Source organism: Rhea americana, unplaced genomic scaffold (assembly GCF_003343005.1).
Source record: "Rhea americana isolate MKP2758 unplaced genomic scaffold, rheAme1 scaffold_4, whole genome shotgun sequence".
NCBI lineage: Eukaryota > Metazoa > Chordata > Aves > Rheiformes > Rheidae > Rhea > Rhea americana.
This window is the reverse complement of record NW_028186534.1, coordinates 3,156,832-3,178,559: the sequence shown is the minus strand read 5'-3', so window position 1 is coordinate 3,178,559 and position 21,728 is coordinate 3,156,832. Positions and strand designations below refer to the sequence as shown.

At 44.4% G+C, this 21,728-nt stretch overlaps 1 protein-coding gene across 9 annotated transcripts in view; it reads left to right on the top strand.

Annotated features, from left to right (window-relative positions):
* Positions 1 to 1,404: 1,404 nt before the first annotated feature.
* ZHX3 (zinc fingers and homeoboxes 3) overlaps positions 1,405 to 21,728 on the top strand; it is a 35,145-nt gene continuing 14,821 nt past the window's right edge. For 5 of the 9 annotated variants that reach the window (XM_085313947.1, XM_085313946.1, XM_085313941.1 and 2 more), the window contains exons 1-3: positions 2,159 to 2,221; positions 2,714 to 2,820; positions 20,804 to 20,871. The gene's annotated coding sequence lies outside the window, so the exon portion shown is untranslated. Of the gene's footprint in view, positions 1,468 to 2,001; positions 2,105 to 2,158; positions 2,222 to 2,713; positions 2,821 to 18,658; positions 18,686 to 20,803; positions 20,872 to 21,728 lie in introns of those variants that run through there. The other 4 variants (XM_085313942.1, XM_085313943.1, XM_085313945.1 and 1 more) reach the window with 4 other exon arrangements.

Below are 21,728 nucleotides of genomic sequence, written 5' to 3'. Positions count from 1 at the left end.
TGCACTGTTGTTATCACATATTCCTGGGATTTTAATGCCTGAAAAGAATTAGAAAAAAAAATCATTGATAATCTTTTTTGACTGCTCTTGGCTTGTGATAAGCAGCTGAACTGTTTTCAGGTGCTGCTCTAAGGAAGCCCCAGTCCACGTTCCCTTACTCCAACCTCTCCAGTATATTCTTTTACTTGAACACCAGCTTCAGGCAATTCAAGGACCTGGATAAGGTGATAGTGGCTCACGTTGCCAGATTTGCAGTGTTTAGCTCTGTATTTTCAGAGATGGCTTTATAGAAAACTCAGATTTTTTTCCCTATTTCCAGTTTGAGTTTCTATTTAAAAACACCTTTATCTTTAGGGAAATACAGAGACCACCTTCCACCCCCCCACACCAACTGTTATGGGGAAGTCTCTCTCCTTACTTGAAGCACTCCAACGATCAAGGAGGTCTTATAYATATGTTTAATCCCTAAATGAACGTGTGCATGATATTAAACCCACCATAGCCATGACCGCTTTATAATAGTGAGAGGAACAGTAATTGTGGATGCTTCAGAACTGCGAGTCTGCTCTAGCTGCTGTTATCAAAGGAGGAAAGATAAGCAGCCAGGGCTGTTTTGTTATCGCTTCATTTTGGAGACTATAATGTTGTGCAAGTTGTTGCAGGACATTTACACAAGCTGCTGGACTACAAAACACTTAATCAGCAGTCTCGTATTTGCTTCTTATTATATGTTAAACTTTTCCTGGCTTATAAAATGTCGTCACTTGTTATGTCAAGGTCCCAGCACTCGAYGTTGGACTCTTTCCAAGCGTGTTGAAACCTAACTGGTTAAGAATAAATCTTTCCTCGTTTTACGGCGGAGCAGGGGAAGGGGTTGCATCTAGTGGGCATCCGAAGTGTTTTCCCTTGGTCTCTGAACAAGGAAACGATCTCCTTTGTCAGATTTATGGCTGAATCTGCCCTTAAACTGGTGTTCGCTTTGCGCGTCGCAGCCCGGGCGCTCGCGGAGGCCGGCCCGCGCGGACCGTGCGGGAGCGGAGGCCCCAAGTGCGGCCCAGGAAGCGGCCGTGCCGGCGCGAGGCTCGCCGCGAGCTGCTCCGCGCCGCTTGCTGCCAGGCGGGCGGCAGAGCCGGGGCGGCAGAGCCGGGGCGGCGGAGGCCTGCGGGACCGCGAAAGCAGCTTCCGGGCCGGAGCCGACGAGCGCGGGAGCCGGTGGCACGTGCAGCGCGCGGGCTGCGGCGGCTCTGCCGGACGAGCCCTGCTCGGCTGGGGAAGGCGGACGGGAGTTGTCCCCGCGGAGGGGGCGAGGTGCAGCGGTTCGGCCGCGTCGCGCGCCGCGGGCGGCCTGGGGAGCGCCGTGAGCTGGAGCAGAGGCGTGCGGGGCGGCGAGCGGCCGGAGGCGCTGGAGCACCCGGCGCGCGCCCGAGAGCATCTCAGCGCCCGAGCTCTTAGCCAGGGAACATCCTGGTATGTCCCTCAAMGCTCGTACAATTCATTTGCCTTCTTTTTCCTTCTTCTTTTGTTAAACTCCTGCTAGGAATTCAGGTTTTGATGCTGTAGCCGTAGTGGAAGCTTCTTGTTTGTAGTATGTGGGAGGGGTAGGGAGGAGCCTTCCCACGTTGTCATATGTCTGTGCTAATTATTTTAATCACTCTCTCAGTACTATTTCCCCCCCAAAGAAACAGTTGTCAGCAAAGTGTATCATCAGCAGAATGTAACCTGAAAGAAGCAATTTAGTGAGCAGTAGGGGTTTGGCAGGAGGTTTTTGACGGAGAACATATGTTGGCTGAGGCAAGCAGAGACACTTTGGACTTGTTGCTGGGGGATGTGACGCATGTGAGATGAAGAAAACTTGTCATTGACAAAGCTCTAGTACAGAGCCGTTAACAAATGGGATTTTTCCTTTGCTTAAGAATCGCAGCGTACTTTTTCTGTTTTTCATCTTTGTCAGAAGTTCTGGCTCTCCTTTTTCCAGGGTGACTCTCTCTCTTTCTTTTTCCTTTCCTTTCTTTTTCTTTTTCTTTATTTTTTTTTAATGCATAGTTTTCTCCCTCTGTCTGAACTTAGTCCCAGAAATCTACTTGGCTGCTTATCCCTTTATACAGTTAAGTTTAGAAATTATGAAATACATAGGGCTTTACTGCTTCTACCGGGATGAGGGAACGGGGACTGGGCGGCAGCTGAGGGAGACGGAGGGGAGAGGGGAAGCTCAGAGCTGAAAGTAAAACTGCGGGTTATATATAGATACAGGCTGCAGCAGCATTGGCCAGGCGGTTGTGATAGCTTCTTTAAATACATTCTCAGCTAGTTGAGGTTTCTCGTCCTCAGCCTATTTAATGAACTAAGCAAGCAGGTAGTGATAACTGGAGACCAGTGTCTCTGTAGCTACTAACACACTACAGCGAGCGTGCTTTTGCTTTTACTGGGTTGAGAACACTATGGTTGGGTGCTTGGCAATTAATTCAGCTTACTAGGTTAACTTCTGATAAAGGGTCGTTTCACTAATTGACTGAAAAAATCAGTACTTTGGGGATACATTGCCGAAGATGTACTACAGCTTCTCTGTGGTGAGAAGGTGGGGCGAACGGAGCGAGTTGGGAGACTGCTTGAATTGTTTGTTGTTTTATTTTTCCTTTTAGTATTTAGTAACCACGGGTCACCTTATCTTTCAGAACTGCGGCTGTAAATTTTGGTGTAATGTGTTCTCTTCTAGCCCTGAATCTCAACACAGCTGAAGCAACTACTGACACTTTAAAGATGTGTGCAAGCAAGGAAGAAGAACTGGAAACTGATGCATTAAGGAAATATTCCATTTTGCAGGTAGGTAGCAGCTACGGCTTTAGTTTCAGTAAAAAACATATACAGTGCATGCTTCTGTATTACATAGTTTGAACAGAGAAATCTGGTTATTTCAGTGTAAGTGCTTTTTCTTATGCTGGTAGAATCATGTAGGACTGTGTTAATTGGAGAAGGTACCTGTAAGTATGAAGTGCAACAACATGCATAAGAGATTAAGATGCCTATTTTGCTTAACTACAAATAAATCATTGATTTCAGTGATTGGCCATGAGTAGTGACTGCAGGCTTTTGAGAAAGAGGAAAAATGGTGAAAGGAGAGGAAGGGAAAGGAGAGAAATTCCTCCTTCAAGGCTTCAGTGTGATTTAAGGGATTCTCCTATGAAGGCTTGATTTCAGCTGATGGCTGAAGTAARTGGTCACATAATGGTTTGCTCTGTTAACCCTTGAGGAAGTCAAACCATGCTTCGCTCCATGCTTGGTATCTTGGTATAGATCTTGGGTTATGCTCCTAATAATCTTCGAGAAAGGGGGATTTTTTTTCCCCCCCTTTGGAATGTGATGCCTTGGACAAGACAGTCCAGGTGTCTTGTGCATTTGTACTCTTCACCTGGCTGGTGCTCATGCATGCTTGTGCGCTGTACYACTGGCATTCTTTTTTTCCAACTGTAAGAATCCATAAAACTTAATAAATGCTCATCCCTTGTATGTGTTTCCTCCTTGGCTTCTATCAGCCTGTGGATAGAAGATGCAAGTTTGGAAATAACACTCCATTCTTCTATTATGCCATTCCAGAGCTTTGAAGAAGAAACTGGGTCTCATGCCAGAGCAAAACCATTTAATTTGTAAGCTGAAACTCTATGGTTAAACCTTTATGAGTGGTGGGGAATTTGTTCACGTGGTTCGTGATTGCATAATAAATGACAGCCTCCCTATGGAAATGGTGATTTTTCAAAACCTAGAATAATTTCTACCCCACTTGTGCCATGCTTGGAGACTGCTTGCTGTCAGACTTTAATAAATAATCAGTGACCCTGTTGGGACTGCAACAACTGGACTGATACTGTTTATTGTAGCTAGCTTTACTGACATCTTCCCAGGTCTGCAGACTAAATCTAGTCTGTTAAACTCATGGAAATAAACTAATGGATCCTGCGGTAGCAAACGTTATACAGGGATCCATGCGTCTGCCTTAGTCGCCTGAGATTTTTCCTCCTTGAAGTTGCCTAGATTTTTGACTCATTGCATGCTAGATGACTCCTTGAATACTTTATATTGGTAATCCTGCAAGTGCAGTGAACCTTGTTGCTCTCACATAGCTTAGAGTTGTCCTACCATTATAAATAGAGACTTCAGTGAGAGGAGTGGAGTAAAGCTCTTTTGTAGCTTAACTCTGCCACTTTGGCTTGTTCTGGTAAACTGAGTCAGGACTTGTTGGAGGAGAGAATAAGGAGAAGGGAATTAAGTTTTATACCCTTTAGTATTTGTCACTGGAAAATAGTAATAATGGTTTKGGATGATTTGTGTGGAAGGTCACTGGGTAAGTGGAATGGATTCCATTGTGTTACATCTACAGAAAATAATGTAGTTTATTACTCAAGGGTTTGCACACAGAGACAGATCATAGCATTATAGCAACATGTGTCATCCTCTCTGCATGCTCACAGTCCTGATCTGGCACATGGCAGGTTTCCAATGTGTTCTTAAGYGCTTTAAGAACCAAATGCTCAGGGTCTCTGCTCTTAGAACCTGGCCAAAGTTTCTCAACTCTTTCTTTTCCCCCACCCTTCTCTGATGCTCTCTCCCTCCCAATTTATTTATTTTTAAAATGATTTTGCTATTGTGTGCATCAGTGTGCACATAGCCTGTCTTGTTTTTCTCTTGGACTAAAAGTGCAAAGAAAATCTGTTTATGGTTTTGTTGAGCTAATTCTTCCCCACCCTAAATTTTTAAATAGACTCTTTCTTTACCAAGCTTGCAAAGCTTGCAGGAAGTATTGAAGTAATGGGAAAAATATGTTTGTGCACTAACCTTCCTTTTTTGTAAAACTTTGTTTACAACACCCTATTCCTACCAGTACATTTGGGAAGTGCAGAGCTGGACGATGAAACAAATAGTTGACTTTGAAATAAGAAAATGATTTTGCATTCCTTTATTGCATTCAGGGAGGAARTCTTTGAGTTTCCAGCTTTCAGCACTTGAACTGTGACGCAAAATCTACTGAGCTATGCTTCATGTCCCTTCAATTATTTAACTCACTTTCCCTTCCTGCTAATCTCAGTTCTCATGCTTAGCTGTTCACTGGGCTGACTGTTGCTACTGGTTAGACCTGCCCATTTGAAAGGAAGAAGATCCCAGGAGGCTGCATTAGCAGCCCGGCTCTGCTCATGGTAACAGCAGCGAGGAATGCTTTTGGCCTGCTGATAGTCCATTGGATTAAGGGTTTGACATGTCGCTGGTGTACTGGAACCTCCTATTTTACCTCTTGATTTCATCCTTCCCAAGAGTCAATCTTAGAGCTGTCTGTTCAGGTTAACAACCTTTTATATATACTTATGGGACTTAGAACAGTGGAGTCCTGCTCTGGGCRTAAGGCTTTTGGCTTCTGGAAGGTAGAGTTCAGCTCAGCAGTTGGCACACTAGAAAAGCCTCAAGGGTGCCAGCATCTGTGGTGTCCAGAGAGCAACTGCCGGCTTGGCTTGAAGGATTTGTGCAGGAGCATGCCTATGGCTAGCCTAGATCTTCTCTAGGCTAGGAGGTTCTTTTGGCAAACTGTCTGTCTGTCCTGCTCTTGTACCTGCTCACCTCAAAACCTAGGCTGTGGTCATTATTTGTTTCTATAGTAAAACTGTATAGTAAAACTGGCCACAGGGCATGAGCTGTATATGGAGATGGGCATTACATGAGTAAATGCTGTTCGTCTGTCAGTGTGTGGCAGATAGACCTTTGTAGGGCAGATTTTTGACTTGGTTGAGGCTTCTAGGTACTCCTGTAACATAAATAAGTAGAAGTAAGATTTCAAATCAAGTGAATTTTTGACATAGTTGATGCTTCAGTGCTGTTTTAGGGCTCAAAGATCTGGAGGTCCACAGCTGCTGGCTTAGTTTTTTTACTAATAAACTATCTGAAGCATTTCTGCAGATCTTTGTTGAACTAATTCTTGCAAGTGGCTGATGCAGTTGTCCATATCAGACGGTGTAGTAACAATGAGAACAGGACCTGTGACATGAAAAGTGTGCTGTACTTTCACTGTGAGTAAACTGGGTGCTCTGACTGAAATGTCTGGCTCCAGCTACAGCATCAAACTTGCTCCTCACTTGTGTTTATGGCCAGGTGCTGAGGACATGAGTAGACACGAGTAAGAGTGACAGCAAGGTCATCTGGTGAGTAGCCTTAATATATAGAAGGGGTAGGRTAGGGTTATCATGCTTGTATGGATGTTATCTATTACTCCACTGAACAGCTACCTCTGCTCTTCTAGTAAAGTAGAGATAGGACAAAGATGCATTTAATTTCCCCAATATCCTACCCTGAGAGGGAAAATTTTCTTGAGAACAAATGTTCATGTGCAAATCTGCAGCAGAACGCAAAGTAAAGAATTCCCCACCTAGAGTGCTAAGTAAAGATTTTGCAGGTGGAATCGTTCTTTATCCATTCAGTTTGGTAGTACTTTGGTTTCTTTTCTGTAATGCACTTTCTTTTGAGCTAACGAATTTTAGTGCTCATTAGGAAGGTAATGTTGGGGGTCAGTGTTGAGTAAAGCTCATTTTTTGCCAAGCAAGTGACCACAGCCCTGAGTGCATAGCTGTGAAGCCGTTCTGAGAAATGAGCAGTGTTACGTACCTCTCTATTTTCCTTTTCGTATCTGCCCATTCAATATGTGTAACTGTAAACGTTTCCCAACTAGCAATTCAGACATTGCTTTCCTGATGCACATACMTCCCTTTCCCTCATCCCTCCCTTCCCACTCTACCATGAAGAACTAATCTATTCCTATGACATGTCTGCTTGGGATATGTATACGATACCGCTTTGGCAAATGAAATCGCTTGCACAGAGAAAGATTGAGGCTGCTGGCTGCTTAAATGCAAAAGCCTCTTGGCTAGACCCAAGCTAACTGTTTTGACTCCCCCCACCACGTAGTCTGCATTGTATTGTGCTAAAAGAGAATTCCATCTTGTGTGACCCATTCCAAACCTGTTGCCTAACACATTTACTGTTTGTCATCAGCTGAAAATTATCTGAATACTGTAGACATCCATAGATGTGGTTTGATTGTCTGTTGTATTAAAATGGCATCTGTCTATTGGAAAGTTTTGTTTCTCCTTTTTTTTTTTTTTTTTTCTCTCTCTTTTGTGTGTATTTTTTCTAAGGTGTTTCTCTCTGTGCTGAATGGTTACACTGGTTTTAGGCACCGGTGAAAAAAGCAGCGGCCTGGGGCGACGTCGTCTGTTTTGCCTCAGCCAGGGTTCTGTAAAAGATACGAGCTGTCTCAAGGAAGGCATCGGGTACGGGTACGTGGAAAGGCGGCTACTGCTGGAATTGAGGACAGCTGCTCCGACAGCCGTGGTCACCACCACCGCGGACCTGCAGGAGCAAATAGCCTGGATCTCTGTCCCCGCTCTCTCATTCCTAACAGCAAGCGTTGCCTGGCCTCAGCCCCTCACCCCTGGGGTGGGATTACACAATTTTGGCCGTGCTGCCAAAATGCCTTAATCCAACTCTGCTTAATGATGTTTCCCTGAGGGTATGGAAGCCTTTAGCAAATGTTTTCCACTTCCAATTTCTGTGAATAGACCAGGGTATTCTTAGAGCCCTGGGGCTGGGAGGTGTTTTGGGATGCAGGCAGATTTTCAACCAATTGTGCCTGTGGCCTGTAAAAGCCTGGATAAAAGGTATTCAGTTGTTTTTGTAGCAGCATAGATGGAGTGCACAGCAGGTTCAAGGTGAGACCTCATGCAAGGGTTAAGGTTTTTGGATATTTGCATCAGTACTAGGGCTGTAATATTGCATTTCATCCCGAGGTGCACTGGCATATTTATGAATGAACATGCAATTACAAGATGCAACTTCCTAACTAGTAAGCTCTTACTCACCGGAGGCCGCCCTTCAAAACAAGGCGATTAACTCCAAATGAAGAACACCTTATCTCACCATTTGATCTMAATCTTACAACCACTTTGGTGTTTCTTCTATCTGCTGTGCTGAGGGAGTTGTCTGTTTCAGCATGCTGAGCATGCTGCAATTTCTATTTTATTTTTTTCCTAAACAGTACTTGAAGTGCGTATGTCTGGAAGGGAAATGTGCTCATGATTTTCTGTGCCAGTATATTTCAGCCTAATCTCTTGGCAATACCTTTGTGGGCACACTGGAGGGCTTCCCACAGAAGATGATACATTAGAGGGTGATGTCTGATAAATAACTGGACTGAGACTTGCAGGACTTGAGTTCAATTCCTTGATTTGTTACAAGCTTCTGTGACTTTGGGCTAGTTATTTAATTGCCCAGTGCCTCATTYCCCTTTCTGTAAAATGCCAGTAACAGCACTTCTCTTCCAGCCCTGGAGTGCTGTGACGGAGGGAGGGGACTCAGCTGCCCTTTTCAATAGCTGCTGTATAAGCACCGCAGAAGCATAACCATCTTACGGGCCTTTCTTTTGTTCTCCTGCGTAAAAAAAGAACAAGATGATCCATTTAAATGCTTATGTAGATGTCTAGAGAATGTCTCATTTTGTGAGATCCTGAGGCTCCCCACACAACTGCAGACATGCACCARTGAGTTGGTTGCTCTTTGGGCTGCRAAACATCCCTTAGCATTGCTTTCAATTTTTCCTTTAGCTTTAAACTGATCGCCATGTTGGGTAGAGCAAGTTTCCGATGTCCTGTGGCCTCCTCCTAAAGTTTTCCTTCAAGCTGTGGTTCTGCTTGTGCTCTTGTTCTGTCTCTTGCCTTCAAACCCCAGTGGATGCTAGGGAGAAGTGACGGCTTTGCGCGTAAAGTTGCTGACCTGGCGCTCAGGCACCTGGAGTCAGTCTCCAGTGAAGCGTGCAGACATACCTCAGGCAGATTGTTTCATCCCCCCATGCTTCAGTGTGCGTGTTTCCAGTGTGGGGGTAGTGATGCTGATCATCTTTTTTTACCACTTCCTGAATGTGTCAAGAGCGTTAGGCTTTCTAGCATCATTAAATCATGCTAAAACCTCCTGGCTGGAAAGGCAGACTGCTGGTGGGGCAGGGAGTTTACTGGCATCCATATTGTGCTCTGGGGACCACTCACTGTTTCCATGGGGTAAGCCTTACGCACGGAGGAGGCTTCCACGTGACAGGCACGTCCAGGCACTGGCAGGAGCTGCCTTGAGATGGCTGCATTTCAGCTGCTGTTGGGTACAACAGGGTTGCAGATGATGAAAGCAAACCTTCACACTAAKAGCACCCAGCTCTTTCCTCTCTGCTAGAGCCTGGTAGATGTGAGATTGATTGCCAGAGAACCGGTGACCTGAGAGATCCCCACTCTGTGTCAGCACCTCTAGGAGCAACYGAGCTACCAGGAGGTGTTGCATGCTGTTGTTGAGTAAAGGGAAAGCACTGTCTTTACAAGATAGTGCAGAAAATCAGGTCTCATGGTGTTTGTGAGTGGGTAAAGATGGTACTGGGAAATRTTTGACTCTCCAGAAATAATGAAAATAGTTATCTGCATTTAGTCATATATTTGGGTACAATGGCTTACACACACTGTTGAAGAATGCACCAAAACAACTTAGGAGCAATCTTTTAGAAGTGTAAATYGGGGCCAATTCTTTCATCTTTGGTGTGAGGATTTATCATGGGAAAGTCTTACAGTGTGAAAGGGGTATGGCCCAATAGTTGGGAAAATGCATCCCTTTTGGAACAAAGAGAAACTTTGCTTTAATCTCAACTCTGCCTTATCAGTGGAAGAGCAATCTGCAATCCATGCTTGTGCAAATCTGTGGCAGCCCTTCCCAAACCCCRAACGCTATCCTCTTCAAGGCATCCTCATGTGAGTTATTAAATAGTGCACCACTGGTTAAGTTCAGCGCCTGGCTTGATGCCACAAGGCCGGGCGGCTGGCAGTGCATGCTGTCTGGAGCACGACAGCAGTTTAGAGATGCTTTTAGACTAAGGGGTTTGTGAGCCTCAGTTTAAAGTTCTTAAAAAAGTTGGAGGCTGTTACACAGGCAGTGTGGAGATTTCAGGTAGATCTGCCAGCCATTTCCTTAGATTTTGCTTGTAGATGGGAACCTTCTCGGGTAAAAGGCAGGAAGTCTAATTATCAGTGTAGGAGGTGTGCTATATTCAAGCTCGTCTCTCATCTAATCACCTTTTTTTTTTTTCTGGTTTGAACTGCATCATTCTCACTCTGGGACAATGCACCTTTAAGATGATAGATTTTTCACTAAGTTGTGGATCTTCTAATAGTTGAAACCACTTTGTATACTGGAGAAGTTGAGCTTCAAATTGACTCGTGAATTTATGAAATAAGATTACCCAGACATGTGATTTGTGCCTTCAGAGTTTTTTCTTGGAGGATCCTAAATGGAAGTGCTTTGGGGAGAGGCTAAGCAACTGTCACTGGGGAAAATCTAAAATTCCAGGAAAATAACTGATGGCAGAGAAAGGGAGGGATGAGGAGAAGGTGCAGTGCGAAGAGGGAAGTGGTGAACAGTGATTTCTCTAAGCTGGATGGATCCTTAGTGTACTACTAGTTCRGAAGACCTGTACGCTCTGAAGACACTGCAAGTGAAGTGCTGTTGYCCGTAACTTAAATATCATTTTACAAGTCAGGCTTGATGGGTGGGGAAGTAGAATCCTGTGAGACTGTTACCCAAGATGGCAGCTTTTGTAATCTAAAAGATGAGGTTATCATCTTTGCTAGCAGCTCATCACCACTCACCAGCACTTGCCAGATGATGAGGAGACTGGTGCCCAGTTTTAAAAGGAGGAAGAGAATGACGGATATAGATAGGAGCAGCTGGCCCTGAATTTTGAGGGCTGCACCTAGTGTCTGCTAAGTCCTTTGATGTGATAGCAGAAGATGTAGAAGGGCCTCAAACAGCAGCATTGTAGCTCTTCAGTGTTTTGAACAGTGTTGCAAACCGCTTCCCCGGCTGCCTCTGCAAGGTATGTACAATTTTATGAGATTATCCCGGGGCGGTTCACTTAATGAAGCCTCTCTCCCCTCCTATGAGCTCAATTACTCTGCCTAATAGTGGCCACTTGAGTAACCAGCTTGACGTAAGGATTTGTGTGATTGATCTTAAGAACATTACCTTTGTGGGATTTTGTTGTGAATTGCCGCTACCTTGTGTGTTTCTGAGTTGATTGGAGATGAGTCCCGCAGACTGTTAACATTTCTTCCCCGTGTTCTCCTGATATTGTAGTCATCAATTCGCTTAATCTTTTCCTGGCAGGTGATTATYGGCCTGTATATGGAGGGAATTCCTGCTGTCCTGAGCTTTATCCAGCTTGACATGCTGTCATTTTGGCGCAATATCATTAAGATACTTCCAAGCCTGCTCCTCTCCCAGCTCAAGGACAGAAGTAATTGTGCAGAGAGCAGTATTAGATTGCATTTCCCTCTTTCACCTTCAGAGTCTTGATTTCCTGCCCCCCGGTCTCCAACTAGCAATAGCTAAATAACTTCACCCTCTGTAGTTTCCAAGCTCTGAGCAGAATTAAAATAAAATAATACTGAACAGTCTGGGAGTCTTAGTTGAGGAAGTGGCCTGTTTTTGTAAAATATGATGCCACAATATATTTTGTGGTATAATAGTGTATCTCATTTGCTGTTAATTTGCATGGGTTCAGGACTGAGCGCTGTGGGTACCTTCACCTGTTGCCCTTTGCCCTGCCATGTTAGTTCAGCCAGATTCCACAAGGAAATCCAACTTTTCTAAATTTTTTTGAAGAAATGTGTCATCTTGTGCTGGAACCAACCTCCCTCAACTGCCAGATATTCAGAGATCTGAAACGTTTCATTTTTGGAGCAGTGAAATGCTAAGAAGACATGTCGCTTCCCAGTGAGGGGCAGCGGCAAAGCTTCTAAGAGCTGTGTTAGCGGCACTCGAGGGTCGCTGGCTTTCCTGGCCTCTGGGGTAGCTCTCGTGTCAGTACTGCCCGGGTCCGAGCGCGTTGGGCTTTCGGGTTCGGCAGGAGCTGTTGGACTGCGCGCCCGGGCGAGCAGAGCGGTTTCCCTGAGGAGATGGAGGTCGTTGGGCTCCTCGCCGCAAGGCAGTGCTGCGGGGCTGGAACCGCGGCCTCGCCGGGCTTCGTCGAAACAGACGCTTTCATAAAACATTTCAGTCCTGATGAATTGGTGTTTCCAGATGAAAACTTGTCCTCTTTGTCAGATGATTCCTGAGTCGAGTCCTAACAAGTGCTTCTCGTCCCACTGCTAAGGCTGAGAAGTGATGGGTTGTGGGACATGTGCCAGGAATTGGACTGAGCTTGTAAATTCACCTGGTCTACATACGTTCCTTGATTTCGGTTAACGTGGCTGTGGGTTGAACTGCTGACCGAGAAATGAAAGGCTCCCTAATTCCATTACCAAGCCCCTGAGCCATCCCGTCATCCTAATTCCTTTATTTGCAGACTGCCTGCTGACACAGCATAAACACTATTTTTACATTATAGTCCCCTGTGATGAATCTTCCTGCAGTTTAGTTTGTCATACTGTTTTCTTTCTTATGTTAAATAGAGTTAATAATTTATACTGGGCTTTTCACTGTGATGATGAGTGGTTTAGACTGGTGTAACGAGATGAACCTTCGTTTATTGCTGAAAAGAAAAAATACTATCCTTTGACTTCTGTTTCTCTGAGGGTAGAAACATAGGCCGTGATGCTTTTGGTGGTGCAAATTAGGAATAATGTGATTATATATGGTAGAGTTTACCAGCTTGCAATGAGAACTTTTCAACTTTCAGTTTAAGGGCTGAGGAATTTTAGATTCCCGAAAGACAGCTTTTCTCCAAAAGCTTTTAGTAAAACAAGTCCTAATGAAATGAGAGCTTTCAAATAGTCGATAAAAAGTCAGCTTGCCTTTCATTTCGTTCCTTGGTCCTTCCCCTGGAAGGATGCTGTTACCATCCTGTTGACCCTGCATCCAGTCTAGTCTAACTCAGACAATTGGGAAGGGGGGATGATTTCAAGAGGGCAAAATGCAGCAGTCAGCTCTCCTTTATGCAGCATAAAGAAAGAAAACTGGCAAAACTCCTTTCCTTTTTTTCTCCCATCAATCCCTTTTATGTCACCTGCCTGCATATCTTATTTGGGCAAATAAACCAGCTATTAGTAAACTTCAGTTTGCTCTTGTCACTGGGAGGGGCAAGAAGTCCTGAAACTTGCCTAACTACAAGTTTGTTTTTTTTTTCCTTTTGGAGCAATTCATCTGGCTTTTGGAAATAAGAATTACTCAATGGGCTCTGTAAATTACACAAATTGCCCCCAAACTGTTCTGTATCCACACAGCAGAATATTGTAGGAAGTGGGTACTTGGTCCTGGTAGGAAGCTTTGTGTGCCTGGTCAAGAACTGATAGAAACTCTTTACTCTGAGAGGGAGCTGAGCTGAGCTGAGATGTTCTCCAGCGGTCTCTCCCAACTTTAATTACTTTGTGTTTCTATGACATCCACAAAGGTCCCTGAAAAAGGACATTCAGGAGATGAGCCAGTAATGCCGCTTGGCAGTTTCCTTAATTCCACGAGTGGGGTTGTCCGAAGCTATTTGGAAAAAGAAAGTGTAGTCATTTCAAGGTGAACCAATACCGAATTGTGGGGATGAGACCAGGTTTTCTACCAGCTGCTCTTGCAGACTGACAGCATGAGAACAAGACCAAACCACAGCAGGTGGCAAAGCAAGCACCCCTGGGATGGGCCTGTCACTGTCAACCCGAGCTGCTGCTGACCTCTGTGTGACAGTCCGCTTCTGCGTAGAYGCTGAGATGGTAGCAAGAGGTATATCCCTGTGTGTGTGTGAACAATGTATAAAATACCAAGCATTTAAAAGCTGCTAATACAGCTGCTGGAGATGTGCTAGTAACGTCACGCTTGGCTTCACAGTTGGTTGCACACGCAGACGGTGGGGATTTCCTTTTGTTGTAATTTGGGCATGTATATTTTTGAAACCTATAACAAAGACTAGAAGGTGGGTTCTATATGGCTTGGCAGTAATTGGGCAGTATTTGCATAACGATAGTAATTTCCTTATTCTCATTTTCTGAACATGGTTGCAAGACTATGCTGAAATTTGACTTAAAGCTTTAAGTATTTGTCTCTGTTGGCAGTTGGAAATGTAGCATTAGCTCTGGCTCTTTACAGAAATAAAATTGGTCTGTGTTGGAGCTAAATTGAATAATATAGTAGCATTCATATCTTAATCTTCCAAATAGCACTCTTAAATTCACTACATTGGTGTTTGAAAAGCTTAAAAATAATAAACTATTGTATAGAGCTTTGAATACAAAGTAGAGGCTTAGTAATTGCTGGCAGTTGTGGATATACTCACTAGTAAATGGCAAGGATGCAATTCTCCTAGCATGCCATTTTTTGTTTTGTTTTTCATAAAATYCCTCATATTAAGGCCCTCAGATCCATCAATTAGTACATCAATAATTTGAATTAARGTTTGCAGGAAACCTCAGTCCAAAAAACAAAATCCTTTACGTGGGCCATCATAGTGCTCTAAAATATCTCTCATCTTCCCCATGTATTTGTCAAAAGCTGTTTCACTCCAATAGCTATTCAGGAGCTTATGTGAAGTGGGTTGGTGAGCTCATATTCCATCCAGCAAGAAACACCAGCAGCTGACTTTCAGTAGAGAGCTAAACTACTGAAGCTTCCAACATCTAATTTAGGCACTGTCCCATGTAGTAAGGTGGCAAGCTTTTTGCTGTTCATGGGAAGAGCATTGTGAAAACGATCAGATACTTATTTTTTTTTAATAGTGTTATGAATTGATAAATGGAGTTCCTGGGGAACCCAGAGTTTAAGGGATAACTTTGAACACAAGGGTCCAGTTCTGCTGATTTTTTTTTTCAGAAGAGGTCTATAGTCCTGTTTGGTTCTCCTGCACCCCCATGAATTAATTTTAAATGAYTTTAATGACTTTTAAATGACTTGATTTATAAAAGATTTGTTAGATCAGAAAGTGTGATTTAAAAAAAAAAGGGAAGGAGGGAAGGGAAGAAAGAGATTATTTGTTTAGCACAACAGTACTTGAAACTAAATGTCTGTCTTCTGAGAGTRAGGAAATTCCTTTAGCTTCCAGCAATAAATAACTGGGATGCTTTTAGCTCACAGCTAATCACTAGAAGATGATTAATTTTCATAAAAAAAAAAAAAAGAATCTCCATTATATAGATAATACATTCAACGTGTCATTCTAAAAAGCAGGTAAAGGAGCAGGTAAAGGAGTGCTTCTGGCTTGCAGGTGCCCGCTTCTGACTCCTGTATCTTGCCCACTGAGATCTAGAGTGAAATTCCAAATCCATTTTTCCTCTTAGWATCAATTCTAGAAGAATTCTCTTTATTTCAAAGAAAGGCAGAAGACTATTCCTTGAATTCTGTGGTGAGTGAATGAGGGTTTGGTGCTAGCRGCTGCAGCGTACAGCAGGGCTAATTCCAGACTAAGTGCGTGTGTTCACGTGATGGTTGCTCTCRCTGGCAGTTGTAATCACACGTGTTCACTTGGTGGTACTTGCAGGTGTAGTTCCTTACTCTTAGCACCTACATTTAGCAAGCCTGTGTGAGTCTACCGGGGTTCATCATCCCTCTGAATGCAGAATCAATGTGCCCACAGCAGCTAGCTCTTGTTGAGCAGCAACCCCAATGCATGCTCCTGTAATCCCAGCTAGCAAGAAGCTAACTGTCAGTGCAGTGACTGGGAGACCTCAAGGATGCACTCCGCTGCTGCTGGCTGAGGGGTGGATGCCGTCTTGTTCTCACAGCTGCTCTTCTCTGCGACTGGGTGGTGCAGTACGTGATGTGAGCTGCARTGAGACAGACTTCTGAAGCTCCTCTTGCCTTCAGGAATCTCAGCAACTGGTTTGGCTGATAGGATGCAGAGGTCTCTTAATGATCTGCCCTTCTGTATTGCAACAGGAACTATGGGGAAGTAGGCACTCCTGGAAGTCTTCCTTGCTAGGTACTAAAAGGGAGCAGGACTTTTTTTGGAAAACAGTACTCCAGTTGAGGGTGTTGAAAACTTGCCAGTCTGACCATATGCTTCTGAAGTTCCTGTGATTCAACCCTTTAGGCCAGAATATTGTCTATTTAAGGCGAAKGAGGAAGAACCCTGTGCCATTCTTGTGGAGTAGGTATGTGAACTCAAAGCATTATGACCAAATGGTGGTTCTAGAATTAGTGTGTCCCTAGTTTCCCTCTCCGGTTTTAAGTGGATGCAGCAYTCTTCACTTAGAGTCTCAACTGTTGTGTTGCATTGTTGTGTGGGGTTGAACATCTGCCCCTTCCAGCCACAAAAGTGGCTGTGTTCCAGTGATGGGTGGTTTCTTTCTATTCAGGGATTCTCTGAGGCCTGGAAAAGTTAAAGTATTAGGCATTGCACGCTGTCAGCTGTTGCAGATCCCTTTGGCTCCCCTGCTTTCAACATCTGCAAGGCTCGAGATGGCCATCTTGTTCTGTCTATGCACTATACATAGCACAGAGATCCTGGCTCTGACAGCTACTTCTGTCACTACTGAACAGTGACTGGGGCCACAGCAGAGACCTGTCCATGCAACACTGAAAACGTTTTTGAGGCCAGCTTCTGAAAGAGGAGAGGGAGGATCTGTTGTGAGCTCCCATTGATGAGGGCTCTTGAGTCAGAAAGAAACATAATCCAGAAGTTGGAGTTTTGAGACTTACTAAAGCAAATAAATTGACTCTGTTACCTTCCTGTATGGTCCCCCCCCTGGGGCTGCACTTCCACCACTTGTGAATTCATCGCTCATAAGCAAAATGCAAATGTGGCTTGAAAACAAGGATGGCCGCATTGCGGGGGACATGGTGATGGAGTCCTGCCCCCCACYGCTTCATGTCTCATAAATCTTTCCCCTTGCAGTGGCTCTGATTTAAGAGCCTTGCCCTATTCATGGGCAGGGAAAGGGGCAAGGAAAGCAGGAATACTCTGCCCCACATTAGCAGTGATCAGGATGCTAGAGGGAGGCAGGGCACAAGGTCCCTGTCCCACACAGGTTTCTCAGTGTAATGTTTGTTTTCCCCAGCACTGTGCTGGTGATTGACTGGCATTTGCTTGGCAAAAGCCTTTTGAATATTCAGTTGGCTGGCAGGAGATGAGGGTGCAGTAGCTCTTGAAATCAGCTTGGGGAGGGGAAGCAATAAGACTGCCTTTTTCTTTTTACTATTGCTACTTGAACTGTATCAAATGTATGCTTCAAATGGATAAATGGTTGCAGAGACCCCAGCCTATTTGACGAGATTGCTCTTGTAGAGTAAAAATTGTAGGGTCTGCATACTTGCCATCCTCATTCAAAAGCCCGTTCCTCATTAATATCTCTTTATACGTATTATTTAAGCTCAAAATGTCATTCTTCTCCCCACCCATTTCCTTTACTGGCTGTGACATACAGGAACTACACCCATTGCTTGACTAGCCTCTCCTGACCTTTTGTAACTTGGCTCCAAACTCATTTTTTGGGTCTTTTGCAAAACACTGTCAGAAGGGAAAAATCCTTTGTTAAAACACAGCCAACTCCTGCCTCAACGTGGAACAGTTTGTTCTGCTAAAAGAATGAGCCAGTTCAGTGAGCAGAAAAACACCGCCATAAACTAGCGTATTCAATAAGCTGCAAAAGCGATCGGCTGCAGTCAAGGTCTAAAAGGACGGTTCTGAGGCAGGATCCATGGGGGAGAAATATCCACAATTCTGACCTGCCAACCCTGTTTCCTTGCTTTCAGCTTAAGTATTTTGCAGTTTTCTTTTTGGTTATAGCAACTGTAAGTGGGGAAATGGGAGCTGATGGTAAGCCAGAATGTAGCACAGCTTTCGAAGCTAACATATTGCAAAAGGGCACGGTGGATGAAGTAATCCAAAAATGCTCGGCTGGGAAGGGGATACAGCACTGTAATAGACTTCAGTCTGTGCTACGTTTGGTGTCTGGTACTGTTTAGTAGCTGTTCAGTCCTTCCCACCCACATCCCACACCTCCTTTAAAAACTCTGGACCTCAGAGTTCTTTACCCTGCACTTTAATTTCCTTGGATTTACTGCGGGTCTTTCCCGTATGTGGCCACTTGTTAACTGGTGATCAGCCTGTCTTCAGCAAGCTTTTCTTCATTGCACAAGAGGCTTGGATGCTTGGTGAGAAAATTTTGTGACCCCCTAGCATGATTTACTTTCTGTGGTTCTGTAGTGAGATCATTTCATTGCTGGTATAAAAGCTGATGCTGGTTATCTTTTAACAGTAAGTGTTGCAATAGCATCTAGAGCTGCAGTTCCTAAGTTTGGGGTGATGACCCCCAAATAGGGTCTCACATATAGAAGTGCATTTTTTAAACCTGGAAGCTGGGTTGTGAGCAGAAGTACSTCAGAAACACAGGTTAAGGGGCTTCCAACAGAATGACTCTCCTTGGTGCTAGGCAGTCTGCAGTTGTGCTGAGAGCCTGATGCTCTTGTGTGATGCTTTGTGTGGGCTCTGTTGTCACAGGGTGCTCATACCTGTGAACTCTTAACTAACTTKGCCTGGCATTTCCTGCTCGATTAAAAGACTCAGGTGTTCTTGCCAGAAACTTAACATTGACCAAGCTCTAACTCTGATTCTCATTTTGCTTTAAGAGCTGGAAATCTTGACTCTGAGTCCTCTGTGATAGTTCTTGGCTTGGAGCCAGTTCAGCGACTCCAGGGAATGAAAGTACAAAAGGTATATTTTATGTGTAATCTGTCCCTTTTCATGTGCATTCCAAAGAGCTGAATGTGGCAAAGCTGATCTTGCAGTACCTAAGTGGTGGTACTTGATAATAAAATTTAGGCATGGATTGCTAGGCATTTTGCAAGCTTTGAACATAGTGTGGTAAAATATCACCCTTTTGACCTGTGTGTGGCCATTTAGATTCCATGACTGAGCAAGAATCACAACTAAATCCATCTGATAATACAGGCAAAATGAAACTTCCTGGAGAAAGCACAAGGGGCTGAAATCAGAGCCCCTGTGCATATATAAACRTGACTGATGTTCTCATAGTGTCCTGTCTAGGCACAAGCCCACTTACTGGTTTTCACAAGCTGAATGCTAGGTGTGATGGAAAACCCAAATAGATCCTGATGAGCTGAGGGACTTCTTGAAGCTTCGTTAATGCTAGCTGGTGTCCTCTGCTGGTAGCATTAATCTCAGAACTGGCTGTGCAGATAGATGATTATCTCTCTGCTGGACCTTTTCCTTTTGGGGGAATGCCAGGAATGTTTTGCAACATGGGCAAAATGTGAGGATTAAAGCTGTGCTTGGAGGTGGGTCCTTGGAACAGTGAGACCATGAATCTTGCTAAGGTACTGTAACTCAGCGCGAATCTGTAATGAAGCCCCATATGCTAAAAGGTGCATATATTTTTGAGGATGTCAGTGGTATGGTTGCATCGCATTTATTTTGTGCTTGATCAAATGAATGAGGGCAGAGGAGAAGGAATGAGTGAATTAATGTTAGTAACGTTCAAACAGAAGCATGCAGAGCTCCGAAGGATGATCAGTGGTTTTGTTTTGATGTGCGTTGTGTTTTTTTATTCCTGACATTCTATTGAAATATAGCACGCAGGCTTGTCTCTAAGGGGGCACATTGCCAGTAGTCTAAAGGTTATATTATCCTAGTGACCTATTTTTATACTCTAATAGTGTTCTGTTTTAGCCACCCCTTTCTAGCCTTCCATTTCACTTAGTTTTGTGCTCATCTGAAAAAAAGCAGAGATAATTACTATTAGTCCCCGAGTGCTAATAGTGAGAGCCAGCCTCTCCCCGGGTGATGAAGACAAAGGCAAGTTGCTGATGCTTTGGAAGTGTGAGACTGATCCGAAAACACTGCTCATAAATTGGTGATGGCTTAAAACAAGTCGATGAAGAATGCTCTACAGGGTAAAGGAGAGAGGTCTTCTCTTAAAGACACATTTTAAATTGAGAAGTATCCCAGCATGTTAGAAGGGCAAAATTTTAATGAATAACTCCGTTTAACTAGCCTAAATGAAAATGACGCTTTTCTGCTTTAGGCCTGCCAAGTACGGGAGAATGAAGACGATTGTTCAGTCAGGCAGCTTCCGTTGCCTTTAGACTATACATGCGTTTTCAAAGCCAGGCTTAATCTACAAATCACCCTGAACAGTAGGCATAAAGAGAAATTGTTCCTTACTACAAATGTTGACTATGTGATGCTGCTTGAAGCTTGAAACTGCTGAAATTTGTGTGTATGTTTGTACATCTGCATGGTGCAAAAGAATAAAGTATGAAGAGGCTTTTCTTGCCTGCATGGCTGGTCTTGGGCTGCTGTTATTTTATAGCTGGTTGCTTTTTTTGTTATTTCTGAGAGCACCTGAATTTTGGGTGCCTGTGGTGTTAGCACAGTAGTGATCTGCTCTGGAGGGGAAAATCACTTTAACTGTTTGCTCATGGGAACATGCAGTCCCTTACGAGGTAAACCCCCAAAGAATTAAATACAGCGTGACTTTGGTCTGGGTTGTGGACGAGGCTCTGGGTTGTAGGTAAGTGACAGCTGTCTCCCTTTAYGGATATTACCTAGAGGTGGAAGCTGCAGCCAAGGGCAAAGCATGGAGATGTGTGCTGCTGGCCTGCAGCCCGGGTAATGCTTTGGCATTTTAGGCTTCTGAAGGAGGTCTCTCCCACGGCCTCTCTTCCAGCTGCAGGGTTTATAAACAGCTACCCAGGGAAGATGGCTGTGCCTCAGCTAGCCTGAGTGCACAGAGAGCGAACAGAAGAGCTCAGCAAGCTCCATACTTGCCTCACAACYCTGCCAAATCTTGCCTTTTCTTCTCTATTACAGAGCTGTGCTGGCGCAACTAAAAGAGAGATCCCATCTGCACCCAGGAAGTTGAGATTTGCTCTGGAGAGGTGGGCTGTTCACTCTAACTTTGTCTGTCTGTTACTGAACCATAAGAAAACAGCAGGAAAGGTCTTTGCCAGGTCATCGTAGCATGTCCATCTGTCTCTAGAAATGATTAATGATAGCTGTCCTGTTGCTGGCAGGGGATGTCTCCTCTGTTCTCCGAGCCCCTTGGTGATGCTGCTACATGCCTTCTCCCAGGGCTTTGTTACACTTCTGTTGCCGAGTGTAAGCAAAGCCGGGGACTCCAGGGCCATTGAGATGAAACCCCCACTAGAGGTTTCATCTTGGGACAGCCTCTGGCAGCAGAACAGGTTTTTTACCTCTTTTCAGTTCGGTCTGGAAATTACATGAGTCTCCGGCCATCCTCTCTCCTGCTAGCCCAAATGGTGCATGTTTTGGCAATAAGCTAGGTAATTAATGTAACTGGTGAACTCTATGTGATTTCTCATGAAYGGACTCCAAATGCAAAACAAATGTTAATGACTAACTGAAGAGAATGAGCCCTGGGACTGCCGTGGCTGCTGACGGTAGGGGCCACGGGACTGTGCCACACGGATGCCTGAGCTCCCTGCTGCCCAGACCTGTTGTTTTCCAGCACTCCTGAGTGCCGAGGTAAATAAATCCAGTCTTGATTTGCTGAACCAACATGCAGTAATGTGCAGAGCRGGCTGGATGTCTGCTCTGCTCCTGGGTAACCTGCTCCTTAACTAGGTGAGATTTCTCTCCGAGTGTTTCATGTTAGGAACTCGAAGACAACTAACCTATCGGTTCTGGGTGCTGCTGAGAGCACCAGCTCTTTGATGCTGAGCACAGGAATCTTTTATTTGCTGTCCTTTGTTTGCTCAGTACTGATGGAGAGTTG